Source organism: Hemitrygon akajei, chromosome 7 (assembly GCF_048418815.1).
Source record: "Hemitrygon akajei chromosome 7, sHemAka1.3, whole genome shotgun sequence".
Lineage (NCBI taxonomy): Eukaryota > Metazoa > Chordata > Chondrichthyes > Myliobatiformes > Dasyatidae > Hemitrygon > Hemitrygon akajei.
This window is the reverse complement of record NC_133130.1, coordinates 142,896,465-142,917,322: the sequence shown is the minus strand read 5'-3', so window position 1 is coordinate 142,917,322 and position 20,858 is coordinate 142,896,465.

Genomic DNA, 20,858 nt, shown 5'->3' with positions numbered 1-20,858 from the left:
ATAAATGAAGTTGGGATTTGTTGGAAGGATGAGCTGCTGTTTCACCTGAACATGTTCAGTATTGCTGAACACACTGAGGTTGGAGCAGAGGTGTCGTCCTCCTTTACTGCCCTGGAGAACGGCAGCATGGACACAGACTAACTTGGGAGATCAGCTACATTCTCTCATCACCTCTGCCTGCCATGCTCAATCCCTGAGGATTCAGTACTGTTCTGGGGCTTGACTGAGACTAAACTATACAGGAAGAGAGAATCGGTGTTGGAGTCACTCACCTGCCCCAGCAGAATGGAGGGCAACCACAGACAACACGACCAAAAGCCCGAGAATGGAGAATGCCTTCATTATTGCAGCTGTGATGTCGAGTGGTGAGCTGCCGTTCCTCCCGTCCTTTAAATACCCTCCTATCATCACATCTCAGAGCTGTTCCTCCAAACCTCAGATTCCAGGAATATCTTTATCGTTTGTCACTCTGGTAACCACCAGGTTGGCTCTTCGGATTCCAGGTAATAATCAATCAAGATAACGTCACACCTCAACTCTCTCTCCACATAATGTAAAAGCTTTTACAGTTTTTCCATTTCTAATGTCTATTTTTGTTATTCAAATGAAGAAAACAGCTGATCTGAGAGAGTCTGGGGAATCAGAAAAGACCAAGACTGCAGTTCTGCTGAGGGAAAAGGGGGAAATTGGTGAATAAAATAATCCCAAGTTCACTGTGGAAGAAAATTTAAAGCATTATTACCGAGACCACAGTGTTAAGCCATTTCTGTCACGACAGCAGTACTGTCTGTTCTTGGTAAACTGCCATCTAACTAACCGTACCTAGCTATAAGTAACTGACTCGTTTGCTTGCTTGTACTTTAAGAAGGATGGGGTATCTTGTTTCTCTTTGGAATCATTGTTGGGTAATCTGCCCTAACACTGCAGGCAAGATAACTTGTATGCTGATTGGTGCTTCAGGTTATCACCTAGAAGATGCTGTGAAATTTCTCTATTCACTACAGGAAGGATGTGGAAACCATTGGAAGGGGTGCAGAGGAGATTTACAAGGATGTTGCCTGGATTAGGGAGCAGGCCTCATGAGAATAGGTTGAGTGAACTCAGTCTTTTCTCCTTGGTGCGACAGAGGATGAGGGTTGACCTGAGAGAGGTGTACAAGATGCTGAGAGGCATTGTTCATGTGGATAATCATGGGCTTTTTCCTTGGGCTGAAATGGTTGCCACAAGAGGGCCCAGGTTTAAGGTGCTGGGGAGTAGGTACAGAGGAGATGTCAGGGGTACGTTTTTTATTCAGAGAGTGGTGAGTGCGTGGAATGGGCTGCCAGCAACAATAGTGGTGGTGGATACAATAGGGTCTTTTAAGAGACTTATAGATAGGTACATGGAGCTTAGAAAAATAGAGGCCTATAGGTAAGTCTAGTAATTTCTAAGGTAGGGACATGTTCAGCACAACTTTGTGGGCCAAAGGGCCTGTATTGTGCTGTAGGTTTTCTATGTTTCAATGTTTCTATTTGTGTGATTAAGTGCTTCTTGTCACGTAGATTTTGACTATAAAATATGAGTGTAATCTTTTGTTGGGTGGAGTCTCAGAACTTCACTTATTAGGTGTCTGAGCCCTCCATGATGTCATGCTACAATAAAGGCTTTCTGAAGCAAACTCCCTCTGGGTCCGAGTAGTATTTTTCCACATCCGATTAGCGACAAGGATGGGATCCATTTAGTGTCCTAACACCTCTCAAGTTGGAGGGGAAGCCATTGAACTGACACTAGATTGCAGGATTCCTGAAAAGAACCCGAGCGGAAAAAGAGACGTTCCAAGTTAGGAAAGGGAGGTGTCCTAGCTGAAAGGAGGATGGCCATTTCAGATATCCCAGCTGGAAGGGGAACTAGAATTTAAAAGGGTAGCTACTGTTAAGAAGATAAAGGAACGGTGGGACTGCTGAGCAAATTCTAAACACCAGTGAGCGCGGTAGATAAGCTTTTGGGGGAAGTAATTGAGTTCATGCCGTAACTGCATTCTTTTTCAGACAATGGGAAGTGTTTGCGGTTGAGCAGCTTCTGCTGCTCCGATGGCCCTACCCTGACGAGCGAGATTACAAGGGGCCTTGAAAGTAAGTAAGAAAATGGAGGAATGTATGATAACTGTGAAGAAGTCTCGGCAAAAGGTAGGAGATCCTCTGGTGCCTCTGGTGTCTCCAGCAGACACGGTATTTCGGAAACAGGTGACAACTGATATGGCGTAACTTTTAGTAGCGACCAGTACTGCTGGTCACAGGGAGACTGGCCGCACAGAGGAAGCTTTAGAATCCCTTTGATACAGACCTGGTGGGATGAGGTAGAGAATGGGAATGGGAATTTGAATATGTGATGGGATGTGAAATGGTCGGAGGTGGCAAAGAGACACCAACCCCCTAAACAAAAGAGAAAGAAAGAAAAGGAGGAGGAGCCTCCTGCCGCACTAGGCCCCAATGAGAAGCAAGGCTCGGCACCACCAACCGCTCCGCCACCCTATCCCACGACATCGGCCCCCGTACCATTATACCCCCAGATACCCCAAATGGTATCTCAAGGTAGGAGAGATTATGGTCCAGATGGAATGATGGATGAGGTAATAGAGATGGTAGCTGCCTGGCATCAGCAAATTAAGCACACTCAGGGACAAGCAGTGCCTTCAGCTCCTGACGGAAGAGCAGATGAACCCCAACACGGTTTCAGGGGCAGAGAAGGCAGGGAGGCAGATTTGAGGGAAGAGATAACCAACCAGAAGTATGACTCAATGAGCAGCCGCTTACTCCACCACCTCTTCGACAGTTCAGGCTCCAAAGATAATGATAGGAGAGAAGGCAATATTAAAACCGTGGGCTCCTGCAGAAGCACGATCTATGGTGGCTGAACCCCCCGATCCTATAAAAAGACCAGCAGCATTCCTCAATTGTTTGGAACGAAGATGTAAAATATAAAACCTCTCCCGGGTGACTTGTGAACCCTGCTGAAATGTGCCTATGGAAGTTCCTGGGCTGCGCTGAAGGACACAATGCAGGTTCCGCCCAGGGAGAACGGGGACTGGCACACAGAGGGAAGGAGGCCATTATGAGGGCAGCACAACGACATGGGGACTTGGGAGAGGTGACTAGATGCCTACAGAGGAAGGATGAAGGAGTCCCTGATCTTATAGCTCAGTTTAGAAATACATGGGAGGAATATGCAGGGGTCCAGTTGGAAGGAAATAGGCCATTGGCCATTCAGACAATGCGCAATTGCATGCTGCCCCAATAGGCACAGACTTTTAAGATGAGAAACCTAATTTGGTAGGCTATGCCTTGGGCTCAGATAGTGACTACCCCGGTAAACATGGACCGGAGGGACTCTTTGTCAGCCCTCAGGATGGCCCTAAGACACATAAGACACAATTTTACTGGCAAGAGCAAGGAAGGGGAAATGGAAAAGGGGGACAGACTCGGGGACAAAGAAGGGACAAATCCCAGGATATATGCCGCGAAGTGTGGGAGGAAGGGAAACTGGGCCAAGGAGTATCAAAGTGCCCCCTGCAGAGAGTCCGCAAAACCGACTGAACAAAATAACAGAGGAGTAACCTCCTTCACTAATGGCAACACTTTTCCCCAAGAATAGGGGGGCCGGGGGAGGTGGTGGAGCAGGGAGTGGTTATATCACTTACCCAAGACTCCGAAATGCAACCCATGGTAACCCTTAGAAAAGGAGACACTCTTTTCCGAGCCTTAGTGGACGCTGGCGCTACCCTGTCCTCTGTACCCCCTCCCTGGGATTACCCCTAAGCCAGAACAGGGTAGTAACCGTGGGAGTAGCCGGCATTCCCCTGTCAGAACCCCTAACAAAGAAGTTCACTTTGTGTCTGGGAGTCAGTGGTATAGAAGAAACTTTGATAGTATCCGAAACTACTCCCTTGCTCCTGTTGGGACGCCAGGCTCTGTGCAAACCAGGAGCTGCTATTTACTTCACCCCTCAGGGCATGTACATGGAAGTACCCTCACCTCGGACACATCAGTTAACGTCCCTGCTCCTTACTCTCGAAGCTAAACTCGAACCAATATTATACTGCTGGTAACTGGGGGGGGGGGGGGCGACCCTATACAGTTAAGATGTGCCGATTAAGGCAAGAACTTGAGAGGCTGACTCCATCGGCTCTTGCTGAAGCTTTGTGGAGCTTGCTGCAAGTGGTACAACACCACTCCCGTTTACACTGCACTGCCTCATCTGACCCTTGCCATGCGGCCCCCCCCATCAGGTGAAACAGATAGGCCCCATAATTAAGCAGTATCGACTGGCCCCCGAGGCAGAAGAGGACATAGCACGGTCATAGACTGTCTGCTCCAACAAGGAGTTCTCAAGCCTACTGTCAGCCCCTGTAACACACCAATACTGCCTATAGCCAAAGTTGGACAGCCTAATGAGTGGCACTTTGTGCAAGATCTAAGAGCTGTAGACAATATTGTAATTCCCATAGCCCCAGTGGTACCTGACGTTAATATGACTCTTTCATCTATTCCATCTGACGCTACTCTGTCTACAAGGGACCAAAGATGCATTGGTTCGGTGGAGCTGGCGTTCATAGGAGGGTTAATTCATGTTGTGGGTGGTAGCCACTCTAATACCTTTTTATCCTTATGCCATACTTACGCTAAGCAGGTAAAGCAGGGAGCCTGTTGGATATGCTCTGAAGTCCCGCAGCACAGTAAAACCATGATACCAATGTCTATGGTTCTCCTTACTCAAAATGAAACCAGGTCTATTATGTGGTACTCGAGTGGGAGGAATGGATCTAGGAAAGATGATAAATGTACCAGGAGCCAGGATAGAGACCAGTGCTACCCGTGTTGTTTTGAGAGATGGTATCTCTGGCCACCCCCGAAGGATCCCTCAAAATTGAAACTTATAATTAAAGTAGATCCTTCTCCCGAACCCGTGGATACCACTTGTTATTGTAATCACAACTCTAGTGCCCCTTATCAGCTGGGGAATAGTACCTGTACCTGGCAGGCAGACACTGTGAACTTTCCCAGTGGAGGACTCAGGCCTGTGAATGGGGCCTATTGGGTATGTGGAAATTGAGCCTACCCATGGTTACCGGGGGAGCAGCCAGATCCTGATGGGAAAGGTAAAACCATAATCCACCAGGAGGATAAGGGATGGTGCTGTTATTTAGCATACTTAGTGCCCCACTTAAGGGTTATGGATAATCCCAAGGAACACCCCATTGGACTAGGACAAGAAGGGGCATATCAGTGGCGGAACGGTTTGGGATGATAATGTTTCCTAAGTATGGGATGGGTCGAACTGCCACAGAAATAATTAAATTGGCCGCTGCATTAGAAGAATTAGCCAATAGCACTGCTGAAGCTCTTGAAGAAACTCAGTCTCAAGTGTACGGCATAACTACTGAAATGATTGCCATACGACAGACAGTTTTGCAAAATCGGATGGCCCTTGATTTTACATTAGCTGAAAAAGGTGGAACCTGTGCTATGATAGGGAAGGAATGTTGTATCTATATCCCTGATGCCTCAGAGAATATAACTGACTTTGGCCAGCACATTACGGAGAAGGTTAAGGAGATGAGGAAGGTGGGAAACAGCTGAAAAACAGTGCAGGATCTTGGTGGGAAGGAATATGAGGATAGTTTTCCAGATGGGGAAGCTGGATCACACATGGAACTATAATAGTGGCCATGATATGTGTTTCAGGGTGTTGCGCATGCGGAGCATTGAGGTTATCCTGTAGTCTGTTAATGAAGAAAGTTTTGTCTGGCCCTGAAGTCTCTAGGGTACCCCAAATGGTAAGAGATAAATCTGGTGGGGTGAAGAGGTTTACCCAAAGAAAGAAGGACCCTTCCCCTTTGGATATGAACCCCCTTAGGAGGAAGAGGAGGGAATACCAAATGAGGAATGGTGATCTAAAAGATCAACAAGAGAGGGAATGTGGAAGAAAATTTAAAGCTTTATTACCTATTAGGGACCATTTCTGCCACGACAGCAGTACTTTCTGTTCTTGGTAAACTGCCAACTAACTAACCGTACCTAGCTATAAGTAACTGACTCACAGGCTTGTTTGTACTTTAAGCAGGATGGGGTATCTTGTTTTTCTTTGGAATCTTTGTACCGTAATCTGCCCTAATGCTGCAGGTAGAGTAACTTCTAAGCTGATTGGTGCTTCGAGTTATCACCTAAATCATGCTGTGAAATTGCTCTATTCTATTTGTGCGATTAAGTGCTTCTTGTCATGTAGATTTTGATTATAAAATATGAGTGTAATCTTCTATTGGGCAGAGTCTCGAAACTCCGCTTTTTAGGTGTCTGAGCTCTCCATGATATCATGTTACAATAAAGGCTTTCTGAAGCAAACTCTCTCCGTGTCTGAGTAACATTTTTCCGCGACATTCACTAAGGCTTCAGACACACATGAGGTGAAATCATAGAAGTTGGTCTCAGACTGAGACCACCTCCGGATCAGTTCCAGCACTTCTCCCTTCCCTGTCCCAGTGGTTCTCACTTTTCCCAGACTCATTCTCAGGTTCCCACTTCACCACAGGTTCTCTCCATCCACCCTCGTGCCCACCTCTGGAATGCACTGAACTCTCAGTCAATATGTGTTTGCTGCCCTGACCTTGATCCTGACATCATTGACAGCTCGTCTTACTTAAGGGAAGCAGTTTCTCAGTTCTGAACGAACCTCTTCACCCCACGTTTGTGGATTGGTCTGTGTACCCACTGTGATGTATCCCTTCTTGCCCCAGTTTGTGATCGAATGGGACCCACCTTCAGCAGCTCTGCTTCCTCCCCCATCCCCCATCTACCCATATTCACACTGCACCAGGCCACAGAGAACATTGGTACCGGTGTGACCCAGGACCAATCTTCAAAGCCCAGTGATCAGAACTGCATATACTGTAAATATTGAACAGTTTAGGCTGTATCTGAGGTGTGAGAGAGATGTAATAATTCTGGTTTCAACATCTTACCAGATCTTCAAAAACCAGATTCCTTTCAGACAAACAAAATCAGGAACTCCAACTACATTTTCATCATCTCAGATAAGGTTCCTGATCGATCCCAGTGCTTTTCTCTGGAGAGTCGCTTCTTCCACTTGAGGAAATCCTGTTTTCCCAACTCTCGTCCCATATATTATCTTGTATTTTTGTACAACACTGGAAGACTATTGGACCCAAAGTGTAACTGCTGGATGTTTCAGTAATCCCATTACACCCATTTCACGGCAACGTAATCGCTCTCTCTCAATGTCCAGCAATTCACCCTAAATTATCCTTCTTACCACTACACCAGGGCTGATTTACAGGAACCAATTAACCTCCCAGCCTGCACTTCTATGGGATGTAGGAGGAATCCAGATCACCAGGAGTAAACCACAAAGTCACTGGGAGATGGTACAAACCCACACAGACAGTATCGAGGGTCACGATCGAACCTGGCTCTCTGGAGTTGTGAGATTAAAGAACTAACATCAGTTACTGAAACCATCACTGCTTTATGTTGTGTTACATTCACTTGTATGACATTTTAGTTCCCGTGTTGGTCTTCATCTCCCTGTAGGCTACATCCACACTGCCCCCACAGCCTCTGACAGATTTCATTTGCAATACATTCCTCAGCCGGCAACTCAGACCTCTGACCAGAATGAATCCTCTCCCACCCCTCTCCGTCCACCCCGTTGGCTTTGGTGACTGACCCGGAAGAGCCTATCTCACCAACCCTGCTTCTCTATTTCCCTCCACCTTTCAAACCCTCTGATTTGTGAACATTCCCCATCCTCCCTCTGTTCACCCCTCCTACTCTGCCCCTCGGTGCCTCTGTGATTCTGATTCCTTGCAACATGACACACCACTGGTGCCATGTCAATGCCCACTGTTCACACTTCTGTTCTGATAGTTGCTATTGCATCAGTTTGAAGTTTTTCTAGTGACTTTTCATGCTTACTTTGTGATGTCTCATCCTGTCTATCAATCGTCCCTTACTGCAACTCAGTTTCTCCTGCCCTCTGAGTAGACTTGGCTTCACCTTCAATTATATTGGAGTCTATTTCCCTTTCAGTATCTAAAATCACCTGGTTTTCCAAAATCATCTGGTTGTCCAGTGCATTCCCAGTATATTCAGGTGTAGTCTGAGTGGTTCCTACATCTCTTAATCAACTCCTCTTGGGAGGTTTGCATTAGGTAAGTCATGCCTCATTCCCATTTCCTTATCTTCTACATCCTTGCAATATTGAATGGATTCATCTAGTTCCTCTTTTATAATTTCCTCTTTGTGTCTTTCCACCAAAACCATCCTATTGTCTGACTTATCTTCAGCTTGTTTCTTTCCTTTTTTTCTTCTCCTTTGCTGAGATCTTTTACCAGGTCTAGGTTCTAGATCAGACTCTGGGTCAATATGTACTCCCTGTCCTAGAGGTAAAAGATGATACTAAGATAGGTGGCGTTGTGGATAATGAAGAATGTTTTCAAAGCTTGAAAGATGGGCTGAAAGATCACAGCTGGATTTCAATGCTGATAAGTGTGAGCTGCTACATTTTGGTAGGAATAATCAAATAGGACATATAGGACATACATGGTAAATGGTAGGGCGTTGAGGAATGCAGTAGAACAGAGTGATCTAGGAATAATGGTGCATAGTTCCCTGAGGGTGGAATCTCATGTGGATAGGTTGGTGAAGAAAGCTTTTGGTATGCTGGCCTTTATAAATCAGAGCATTGAGTATAGGATTTGGGATGTAATGTTAAAATTGTACAAGGCATTGGTAAGGCCAAATTTGGACTATTGTGTACAGTTCTGGTCACCAAATTATAGGAGATATATCAACAAAATAGAGAGGGTACAGAGAAGATTTACTAGAATGTTACCTGAGTTTCAGCACCAAAGTTACAGAGAAAGTTTGAATGAGTTAGGCCTTTATTCTTTGGAGCATAGAAGGTTGAGGGGGGACTTGATAGAGGTATTTAAAATTATGAAGGGGACAGATAGAGTTGATGTGGATAGGTTTTTTCCATTGAGAGTAGGGGAGATTCAAACAAGAGGACATGAGTTGAGAGTTAGGGGGCAAAAGTTTAGGGGTAACATGAGGGGGAATTTCTTTACTCAGAGAGTGGTAGCTGTGTGGAACGAGCTTCCAGTAGAAGTGGTAGAGGCTGGTTCGATATTGTCATTTAAAGTAAAATTGGATAGGTATATGGACAGGAAAGGAATAGAGGGTTATGGGCTGAGTGCAGGTCGGTGGGACTAGGTGAGAGTAAGCGTTTGGCATGGACTAGAAGGGCTGAGATGTCCTGTTGCCATGCTGTAATTGTTATATGATTGCAATGGAGAATTTTTATTGGAAAATTTTAATCTTCTGGTTTCAACCAAAAAATCTTGCAAGTTTGCCATCTGACTCTTCAGTTCATAATATATAGAAGCCCAGCAGCCGGCCAACTTATGCTTTGCTTGTAGTACTAAATTTCTTACTGGAGCTGTATCTCGAGAAAATTCTATTTTTTATTGCATCTCTTCTTGTTTTCATGGTTTTGTTTTTGAGTTGCAACAGCTGCTACATATTTCAAATGCTTTTTGCAGTTCTTTCATCATATTAGACACATACCTGTGCTAATTTTCTGTGAGCAACTCCTCAGTAGATGATCCAGAACAAAGATACACGTAATTTGGCTTCACATCTGAACGTTAAATAATATGGTGAGTAGCTAGTGTCTTAATTTGGAGTGTGGTTGTAGCAGTGTACCCAATGTCCAAAATACTGACTCCAATTGTCCCTTTTCTTGGCATTAAGAGTTCCTAGTGTGTCTAACAATGTCCTGTTAAATCTCTCCAGATGAGATTACCTTGAAGATGATATGATGCTCTCCATGACTTCTCAACTCCAAGCTTGATCAGTAACTCATGTATGAGGCGGCTTTCAAAATCTCTTCCCTGATATCTGTGCTTTCTTCTCGAGAGGCCATAATGAATAAATTATTTCTCCAACAACACTATTTCAATTGTGGATGCTTTCTGAACCTGTGAGGGAAAGGCTGGAGTGGATCTGGTGTCATGATCAGTAATGACCAAGGATCCAGCAGTGTTACGCGAATCAGGCTATATGGACGGAAAATCCATAGACACTAGATCAAGTAGTCCAGTGCTTTGTAGCTGATACAAAGGAGCAAATTGTTCAGGAGGTGAATTTCTCTGAATACAATGATTGACACAGTAATCATCAAATTCAAGCTTCATTCATGGTGAATAGAAATGATCTCGGACTAATCTGTAAGTGTTTTTTAATCCCTGATGACCCAATTCATCATGGAATGACTGCAGCTTGATCTTTCTGTACTTCTCAGGCAAACATAGAAACATAGAAAATAGGTGCAGGAGTAGGCCATTCGGCCCTTCGAGCCTGCACTGCCATTCAGTATGATCATGGCTGATCATCCAACTCAGAACCCTGTACCTGCTTTCTCTCCATACCCCCGATCTCTTTAGCCACAAGGGCCATATCTAACTTCCTCTTAAATATAGCCAATGAACCAGCCTCAAGTGTTTCCTGTGGCAGAGAATTCCACAGATTCACCACTCTCTGTGTGAAGAAGTTCTTCCTCATCTCGGTCCTAAAAGGCTTCCCCTTTATCCTTAAACTGTGACCCCTCATTCTGGACTTCCCCAACATTGGAAACAACCTGCAAAATGAACTAGGAATGTTGAGTTCTGCTTGGATGTCAAGAAATCCTGCATAAGACTTTGTTCCTCAACTCCAGATTTCACCATTCCCTCAAAAGATAAGTTATAGTAGGATGTCTTGTCTTCACAATGTTTGAAATCTCTCCCTTTAAAATGGCTGACAGAATTGCACCTATACTGGTCACCTTGCTGGGCGACTGACTATTGAGCAAGGCTCAAGGCAGGTAACAGTTTTGTATTCAGCATAGTCAGAATGTAATATGCTTGAGGGATTGCATGGTAGAAGTGCCCAGAAGATCAATAGCTCTGTCGGCCCATATTCTTTGCTCTGATTGTCCAGCTGTTGAAATCTGGCAGACTGCTTTAACACCTGAGGGAGGAATGTCCTCCCACTCTTGGTCAGTTACCGGGATCTCATCAGCGCTCCATAATAACACATCCACATCAATGTTCAGTAATTAGGGTTAAATCACAGACAGACAACACTGCCTACCAGCGATGACCTGTGGGATCCAGTTTTGCAGAGGTCAATACATAGGTCAGTGGGCTGTTGACAGTTGTTCCCTCAAACTTGGCACCATCTAGATGTTCGTTGAGTTTGTCTACCATTGACCATTTCAATGCCAGAAAGTACAATTTGTGAACAGAGTAGTTTCATTTGCATTGTGATAAACTTTGGTTAATGAATGCAACGGGACTCAGGCTTTCACCATGGTTTTGATATAAAATGCCACCTAACTTCAGCTGTTCTCTATAATTGTCTCTTCTTTCAAAGCAGACGGTTGGAAATGTTTTTTGTTTTCTTGTTGGATAAGCCAGAACCTGTAGCACAGACAGAAGACATTTGGACAATTGTTTGCTCGACACATCACTCTTTCCAGCACCACCTGGCTTCACCTTCCTGCTCAAAACATTGTTCTAATCCTTTGAATTGCCCCTTATAAACATCAATGTCACCCCTGTTGAAGACGCTGCTCCCAGAGTAGAGCCAGGGTCGTGATGGGAGGGGATCCTCACCCATCACTGTCAGCATGGAGAGATACAGGAGATGTGAATACTTCCCCAGCTCTGGCATATTGAGTCCCGTGAGAGCTGAGTTAGTCCTGTGATCCTCATCTAGTGCCTCTTTTGGAATAAAGACAACAGGCTGTAATGTCTGATTGGCAGGTGGCAAATGGTGGAAATGAAGGGAGCCTTTTCTGGTTGGATGCCAATGTCTTGTAGTGTTCCACAGGGGCCTGAGTTGGGACGGTTGCTTTTTCCATTATATGTCAATGATTTGAATGAAGAAACTGATGGCTTTCTGGCAAATTTTGTGGTGATATGATGATAGTTGGAAGGGCAGGTAGTTTTGAGGAAGCAGAGAGGCTACGGCAGTACTTAGGAGAATGGGCAAAAGGGTGGCAGATGGAATACAGTGTCCATAATTGTATTGCCGTGCACTTTGGTAGGAGAAATAAAAGCATAGACTATTTTCAAAATGGACAGAAATTTCTAAAACCTGGGGTGCAAAGGGACTTGGGAATCCTCATGCAGAATTCTTTAAAGGTTAGTTTGCAGGTTGAGTTGGTGGTGAGGAAGGCAAATACGATGTTAGCATTCATTTTGATAGGACAGGAACATAAAGTAAGGATGTCATGTTGAGGCTTCATAAAACACTGGTGAGCCCTTACTTGAGTATTGTGAACAGTTTTAGGCCCCTTATCTCAGAAAGGATGTGCTGATATTGGAAAGGGTTCAGAGGAGGTTCATGAAAATGATTGAGGAAATCAAAGGCATATCATATGAGGAGCATTTGATGGTTCTGGGCCATTCACTCAGTGGAATTCAGAAGAATGAGGGGTGATCTCATTGAAGTCTTGAAAGGCCTCAATAGTGCTGATGTGGAGAGAATGTTTCTTATGTGGGAGAGTCAAAGACCAGAGGACACAACCTCGGAATAGAGTGACATCCATTCAGAATAGAGACGAGGAAGAATTTCTTGAGCCAGAGAGATAGATAGATAGATAGATAGATAGATAGATAGATAGATAGATAGATACTTTATTCATCCCCATGGGGAAATTCAACTTTTTTTCCAATGTCCCATACACTTGTTGTAGCAAAACTAATTACATACAATACTTAACTCAGTAAAAAAATATGATATGCATCTAAATCACCGTCTCAAAAAGCATTAATAATAGCTTTTAAAAAGTTCTTAAGTCCTGGCGGTAGAATTGTAAAGCCTAATGGCATTGGGGAGTATTGACCTCTTCATCCTGTCTGAGGAGCATTGCATCGATAGTAACCTGTCACTGAAACTGCTTCTCTGTCTCTGGATGGTGCTATGTAGAGGATGTTCAGAGTTATCCATAATTGACCGTAGCCTACTCAGCGCCCTTCGCTCAGCTACCGATGTTAAACTCTCCAGTACTTTGCCCACGACAGAGCCCGCCTTCCTTACCAGCTTATTAAGACGTGAGGCGTCCCTCTTCTTAATGCTTCCTCCCCAACACGCCACCACAAAGAAGAGGGCGCTCTCCACAACTGACCTATAGAACATCTTCAGCATCTCACTACAGACATTGAATGACGCCAACCTTCTTAGGAAGTACATTCGACTCTGTGCCTTCCTGCACAAGGCATCTGTGTTGGCAGTCCAGTCAAGCTTCTCGTCTAACTGTACTCCCAGATACTTGTAGGTCTTAACCTGCTCCACACGTTCTCCATTAATGATCACTGGCTCCATATGGGGCCTAGATCTTCTAAAGTCCACCACCATCTCCTTGGTCTTGGTGATATTGAGACGCAGGTCTGTATCCGTGGAATTTGTTCCTAAAGGAGGATGGGGAGGCCAAGTCATTGGGTATATTTAAGACAGGGTTTGATCAATCTTGATTACTCAGGGCATGAATGGATATGGGGAGAAGGCAGGAGATTGGGGCTGAGAGGGAAATGGATCAGCCACGATGAAATGCTGGAACAGACCATTTTGGCAAAATGGCTAAATTGTCTCCCATATCTTATGGTTGTATAGTCCATTCACATTAACTGCGCCATTAGTGTTCATATATGGTCTTATAACGACATTCTTTTTCACCCTACAGAAGCACTCCAGAACACATTTTATCCATACAGATACACAATTGTGTTCTCATTGGTCCATTGACGTTCAAGCCCTGATACACACAGTAATTAATACTGAATAAGTTCAATATAGATTGTATATCTCTCTGCTTTCCTAACAATTTTTTATAAAATTAACTTGGTTTTATTTCCTCAATTCAGGTGAAGTGAACTCAGAAGGAACAGCTTATTATGAACAGTACCTGATAAACTTTATGGAGACATTTTACTAATGGACAATTTGCATTCTGCTATCATCAAACACACAAACCTCCCGACACAGAATTAAAGTGAGTTGAGGCCCCTCACTGCAGTGAAAGATAACAACATCCCAGGAACACTAAACTGTTCAATATTTACAGTATATGCAGTTCTGATCACTGGGGTTTGAAGATTGGTCCTGGGTCACACCAGTCCCAATGTTCTCTGTGGCCTGGTGCAGTGTGAATGTGGGTAGATGAGGGATGGGGGAGGAAGCAGAGCTGATGAATGTAGGTCCCAATGGATCATAGACTGAGGCAAGAAGGGATACATCACAGTGGGAACACAGACCAATTCACAAATGTGGAGTGAAGAGATTGGTTCAGAACTGAGAAACTGCTTTCCTTCAGTATGTCGAGCTGTCAATGATATCAGAATCAACGTCAGGGCAGCAAACACATATTGACTGATCGTTCAGTGCATTCCAGAGGTGGGCACGAGGGTGGATGGAGAGAACCTGTGGTGAAGTGGGAACCTGAGAATGAGTCTGGGAAAAGTGAGAACCACTGGGACAGGGAAGGGAGAAGTGCTGGAACTGATCCGGAGGAGGTCTCATGTGAGACAAACTACTATAATTTCACCTCACGTGTGTCTGATGCCTTAGTGAATGTCGCTGATGACCAGAAGTACTTAATCAAGTGTTGGCAGTATTGGTGTGTTACAGGGGCTGACTGTAGGCTAGAGAACCCCTTGCTGGAGTAGAGAGTCTATGACCGTGCTATGCCCTCTTCTGCCTCGGGGGCCAGTCGATACTGTCTGACAAGTGGTAATACAGCATTCTTTTTCTTAGCTTAACACAGTCGTCTTTTGCAGTGAGTACTCAGCCTGCATGTATCTTGTGAAGGGCCCACAAGTCTGCATTTACTATTTCCAACACTAAAGGGCCCGTGAGGCCTGCGGCTCAGGCGGTTGCTGTCGTTGAAACTCGGTTAGGGGGTCCTCCAGCTAGCGGGAAATTCCTGGAAGATATACTCTTCCTTCTTCAGGCCCGAACCATTCGAAATTTCCTATGTGGTCAAAAATGGGGGCAGATTGTAATTGCTTAATCATGGGGCCTATCTCTTTCACCTGATGGGGGGGGGGCGCATGACAAGGGTCAGATAAAGTATTGACTCAGGTCCCAGGCGGGACAGGGGTTGCTGCTCTGTGGTCAGGTGTACTGGGATACCCAGTCCTTCCTTCGCAATGTAGAGATAAGATTCTGGGTGTATCTTAGTTTTCTGCCCTTCATGAGAGCACGCCTTCTCTCGGTATTCAGGGTCATCTTCCGTTGTATACCAGGCGGTGCAGTGTAAACGGGAGTGGTGTTGTACCGCTCGCAGCAAGCTCCACAAAGCTTCAGCATGAGCCGATGGAGTCAGCCTCTCAAGTTCTTGCCTTAATCGGCACATCTTAACTGTATAAGGTCGCCCCCCCCAGTTACCAGCAGTATAATATTGGTTCGAGTTTAGCTTCGAGAGTAAGGAGCAGGGACGTTAACTGATGTGTCCGAGGCAAGGGTACTTCCATGTACATGCCCTGAGGGGTGAAGTAAATAGCAGCTCCTGGTTTGCACAGAGCCTGGCGTCCCAACAGGAGCAAGGGAGTAGTTTCCGATACTATCAAAGTTTCTTCTATACCACTGACTCCCAGACACAAAGTGAACTTCTTTGTTAGGGGTTCTGACAGGGGAATGCCGGCTACTCCCATGGTTACTACCCTGTTCTGGCTTAGGGGTAATCCCAGAGAGGGGGTACAGAGGACAGGGTAGCGCCAGCGTCCACTAAGGCTCGGAAAAGAGTGTCTCCTTTTCTAAGGGTTACCATGGGTTGCGTTTCGGAGTCTTGGGTAAGTGATATAACTGCTCCCTGCACCACCACCTCCCCCAGACCCCCTATTCTTGTGGAAAAGCGTTGCCATTAGTGAAGGAGGTTACTCCTCTGTTATTTTGTTCAGTCGGTTTTGCGGACTCTCTGCAGGGGGCACTTTGATACTCCTTGGCCCAGTTTCCCTTCCTCCCACACTTCGCGGCATATATCCTGGGATTTGTCCCCCGAGTCTGTCCCCCTTTTCCATTTCCCCTTCCTTGCTCTTGCCGGTAAAATTGTGTCTTATGTGTCTTAGGGCCATCCCGAGGGCTGACAAAGAGTCCCTCCGGTCCATGTTTACCGGGGTAGTCACTATCTGAGCCCAAGGCATAGCCTGCCAAATTAGGTTTCTCATCTTAAAAGTCTGTGTCTATTGGGGCAGCATGCAATTGCGCATTGTCTGAATGGCCAATGGCCCATGTTGTTGTGCTGCCCTCATAATGGCCTCCTTCCCTCTGTGGGCCAGCCAATCGCCCAGGGGTCTGTTACCTTGTTGAAGTTGAGAATCATCTGTGTGCCAGTCCCCGTTCTCCCCGGGCGGAACCTGCATTGTGTCCTTCAGCGCAGCCCAGGAACTTCCATAGGCACATTTCAGCAGGGTTCGCAAGTCACCCGGGAGAGGTTTTATATTTTACATCTTCGTTCCAAACAATTGAGGAATGCTGCTGGTCTTTTTATAGGATCAGGGGGTTCAGCCACCATAGATCGTGCTTCTGCAGGAGCCCACGGTTTTAATATTGCCTTCTCTCCTATCATTATCTTTGGAGCCTGAACTGTCGAAGAGGTGGTGGAGTAAGCGGCTGCTCATTGAGCCATACTTCTGGTTGGTTATCTCTTCCCTCAAATCTGCCTCCCTGCCTTCTCTGCCCCTGAACCCGTGTTGGGGTTCATCTGCTCTTCCGTCAGGAGCTGAAGGCACTGCTTGTCCCTGAGTGTGCTTAATTTGCTGATGCCAGGCAGCTACCATCTCTATTACCTCATCCATCATTCCATCTGGACCATAATCTCTCTTACCTTGAGATACCATTTGGGGTATCTGGGGGTATAATGGTACGGGGGCCAATGTCGTGGGATAGGGTGGCGAAGCGGTTGGTGGTGCCGAGCCTTGCTTCTCATTGGGGCCTAGTGCGGCAGGAGGCTCCTCCTCCTTTTCTTTCTTTCTCTTTTGTTTAGGGGGTTGGTGTCTCTTTGCCACCTCCGACCATTTCTCAGAACATCCCATCACATATTCAAATTCCCATTCCCATTCTCTACCTCATCCCACCAGGTCTGTATCAAAGGGATTCTAAAGCTTCCTCTGTGCGGTCCGTCTCCCTGTGACCAGCCGTACCGGTCGCTACTAAAAGTTACGGCATATCAGTTGTCACCTGTTCCCGAAATCCCATGTCTGCTGGAGACACCAGAGGCACCAGAGGATCTCCTACCTTTTGCCGAGACTTCTTCACAGTTATCATCCATTTCTCCATTTTCTTACTTACTTTCAAGGCCCCTTGTAATCTCGCTCGTCAGGGTAGGGCCATAGGAGCAGCAGAAGCCGCTCAATCGCAAACACTTCCCATTGTCTGAAAAAGAATGCAGTTACGGCATGAACTCAATTACTTCCCCCAAAAGCTTATCTACCGCGCTCACTGGTGTTTAGAATTTGCTCAGCAGTCCCTCCGTTCCTTTATCTTCTCAACAGTAGCTTCCCTTTTAAATTCTAGTTCTCCTTCCAGCTGGGATATCTGAAATGGCCATCCTCCTTTCAGCTAGGACACCTCCCTTTCCTAACTTGGAACGTCTCTTTTTCCACTCGGGTTCTTTTCAGGAATCCTGCAATCTAGTGTCGGTTCAATGGCTTCCCCTCCAACTTGAGAGGTGTTAGGACACTAAGTGGATCCCATCCTTGTCACTAATCTGTTGTGGAAAAACACTACTTGGACCCAGAGGGAGGTTGCTTCATAAAGCCTTTATTGTAGCATGACATCATGGAGGGCTCAGACACCTAATAAGTGAAGTTCTGAGACTCTGCCCAACAAAAGATTACACTCATATTTTATAGTCAAAATCTACGTGACAAGAAGCACTTAATCACACAAATAGAAACATAGAAACATAGAAAATCTACAGCACAATACAGGCCCTTTGGCTCACAAAATTGTGCTGAACATGTCCCTACCTTAGAAATTACTAGATTTACCTATAGGTCTCTATTTTTCTAAGCTCCATGTATCTATCTAAAAGTCTCTTAAAGGACCCTATTGTATCCGCCTGCACTAACATAGCTGGCCACCCATTCCACGCACTCACCACTGTCTGAATAAAAAACATACCCCTGACATCTCCTCTGTACCTACTCCCCAGCAACTTAAACCTGTGCCCTCTCGTGGCAACCATTTCAGCCCAGGAAAAAAAGCCTCTGATTATCCACATGATCAATGCCTCTCATCATCTTGTACATCTCTATCAGGTCACCTCTCATCCTCCATGGTACCAAGGAGAAAAGACTGAGTTCACTCAACCTATTCTCATGAGGCCTGCTCCCTAATCCAGGCAACATTCTTGTAAATCTCCTCTGCACCCTTTCTATGGTTTCCACATCCTTCCTGTAGTGAATAGAGAAATTTCACAGCATCTTCTAGGTGATAACCTGAAGCACCAATCAGCATACAAGTTATCTTGCCTGCAGTGTTAGGGCAGATTACCCAACAATGATTCCAAAGAAAAACAAGATACCCCACCCTTCTTAAAGTTCAAGCAAGCAAACGAGTCAGTTACTTATAGCTAGGTACGGTTAGTTAGATGGCAGTTTACCAAGAACAGGCAGTACTGCTGTCGTGGCAGAAATGGCTTAACACTGTGGTCTCGGTAATAATGTAATAATGCTTTAAATTTTCTTTCACAGTGAACTTGGGTTTATTTTATTCACCAATTTCCCCCTCTTCGCACAGCAGCACTACACTCCTGGTCCCTCAGCAGCACTCTTCCTGCCACATCTCGGGCATGTTCGGCTTGAAAGGTTAATTGTTCCTAGTGTGTGGGTGACTGACAGAATGGGCGTCTGGATAGCTTTGTCCCATTAACGCAGGGAAATGATCGTAGGGTGAAGGAACCATGATTGACAAGATTGTTGACCATCAAGAGGATGAAAGAGAAATACAGGAGGAAACAGGACAAATATACAGAATTAGGAAGCAAAATCAGACATAGCACAATAAACAGGAGGGTAATGAGAGGGAATGTAGAGCATCATGGATAGAAGAAATGTGTGCTGAGAGTCCAAAGAGAGAGAGGCGATTCTTAATGAATATTTGTAATCAAGTATATTCATCACATACTTGATGAATGTGAGGACAGCGATGAACAGGCTGATATGCCAGAATATGTCAATGTTAAGAAAGACGACGTGCTGGAGAATTTGGAGAAACATAGTCTGATTAGGGATGGTCAACATGAGTTTGTGTGGGCATGTTGTATATCAGAGGCCTGACTGAATCCTTTGAGGAAGTGATGAAACACATTGATCGAAGATAGAACAGTGGGCTGGATTGTTATATATGGAATTTAGTGATGTGTTTGTATCAGTTTTCTCATTGTAGACTCCATTTAGAAAATCAGGAATCATGAACTGCAGTGAAACTTGGTTGTGTGGATTCAGAATTGTGTTTCTCCAGAAAGCAGAGGGAGGTAGAAAGAGGAGATTCCTCAATTCCTAGATGATACAAAGTTTTGGTGGAGTAGTACAGAAAGTTGTGCCAGTTACAATAGGATATTGATCGGATACTGAGCTGGACTGAGAAATAATGGATGAATTTAATCACTTTGGAATGGAATATTATATTCAGTTCAGGATGCCTCCTTATATAAATGATGTGAGTGTTTAGGGAGGGTGCGGAGAAGTTTTACCGGGATGCACCCTGGTTTGGAGAGCATGTGTTTTGTGGTTAGGTTTAGCAATTCAGGGTTTTTCTCTTTGGAGTGAAGAAGGATGAGTGGTGAATTGATAGACAAGTTTAGGAAAGGCTGTTAAGTGTAATGGGAGGGGTATCATAATTAAGGACATTTAAGAGACTCTTAGACAAGCACATGCATGGAAGAAAAATGGGTGGCTACGTGGGAGGGAAGGGTTAGGTTGATCTTGGAGTAGGATAAAATGGCCACCCAACATCGTGGGCCAAAGAGCACACACTGTTCAATGTTCTATGTTGAATGTTGTGAGTAAGGAAGCTGGATTAGTTTGATCCTGAGAGTGACGTCTGTTGCATCTTGTTAGTTCAATCTGTGGTGTGTGAGATGCCCGGGCTGCCTGGACCCCAGTGAATGGGTGAGGGGCTGAGCATTCTCCTCCTGGTCCAGTTGTGATCTTTGGTCTGGGCAGAATATGGAATCTTCAGGTGCATCAGTTTTGTTTATTGACGCCAGGTGACACAGAGAGCAATGTCAGCATTTTTTCTCCATCCCGAAATGCCCCTGAACTGATCCCTGCACTGGGGGAAGAGGGCTTGTTAAGAGTGGAACACACTGGTATTCTTGGGCATAATCTGGTGTTTTATTTAAAGATTCTGTTAAAGGAAGATTGAAATGTGGGAGTATCTATTTTCTGATGTCAGTGTGGCTCTAAATTTGCTTTGTTACTGTGCAAACCCCAGTGCTCAGTAACACACAGTGACAGTGTAGCAAATACAGAACTCTGAACACTAATGTGGGTCATCTCACATTGTCTCTCGTTTCATTGGCCAACAGATGAATTGCAGGAAGACTTGGAAAGTGGACTGATTTTTTCAAGAAAATCATAAGCAAAATCAGTAAGTATTGCCTTTGAAATTTGATGAATGAAAATTGACAGGGATGTGAGGATTAATTTGGGGCAATGGATATCAGCATCACGACAGGACTGGAGATTTCTGGAATGCACTTGATACTGGGGAGTGGATCCACTCTAATCGAAGGTACCTGGAGTTTAGGAAGTG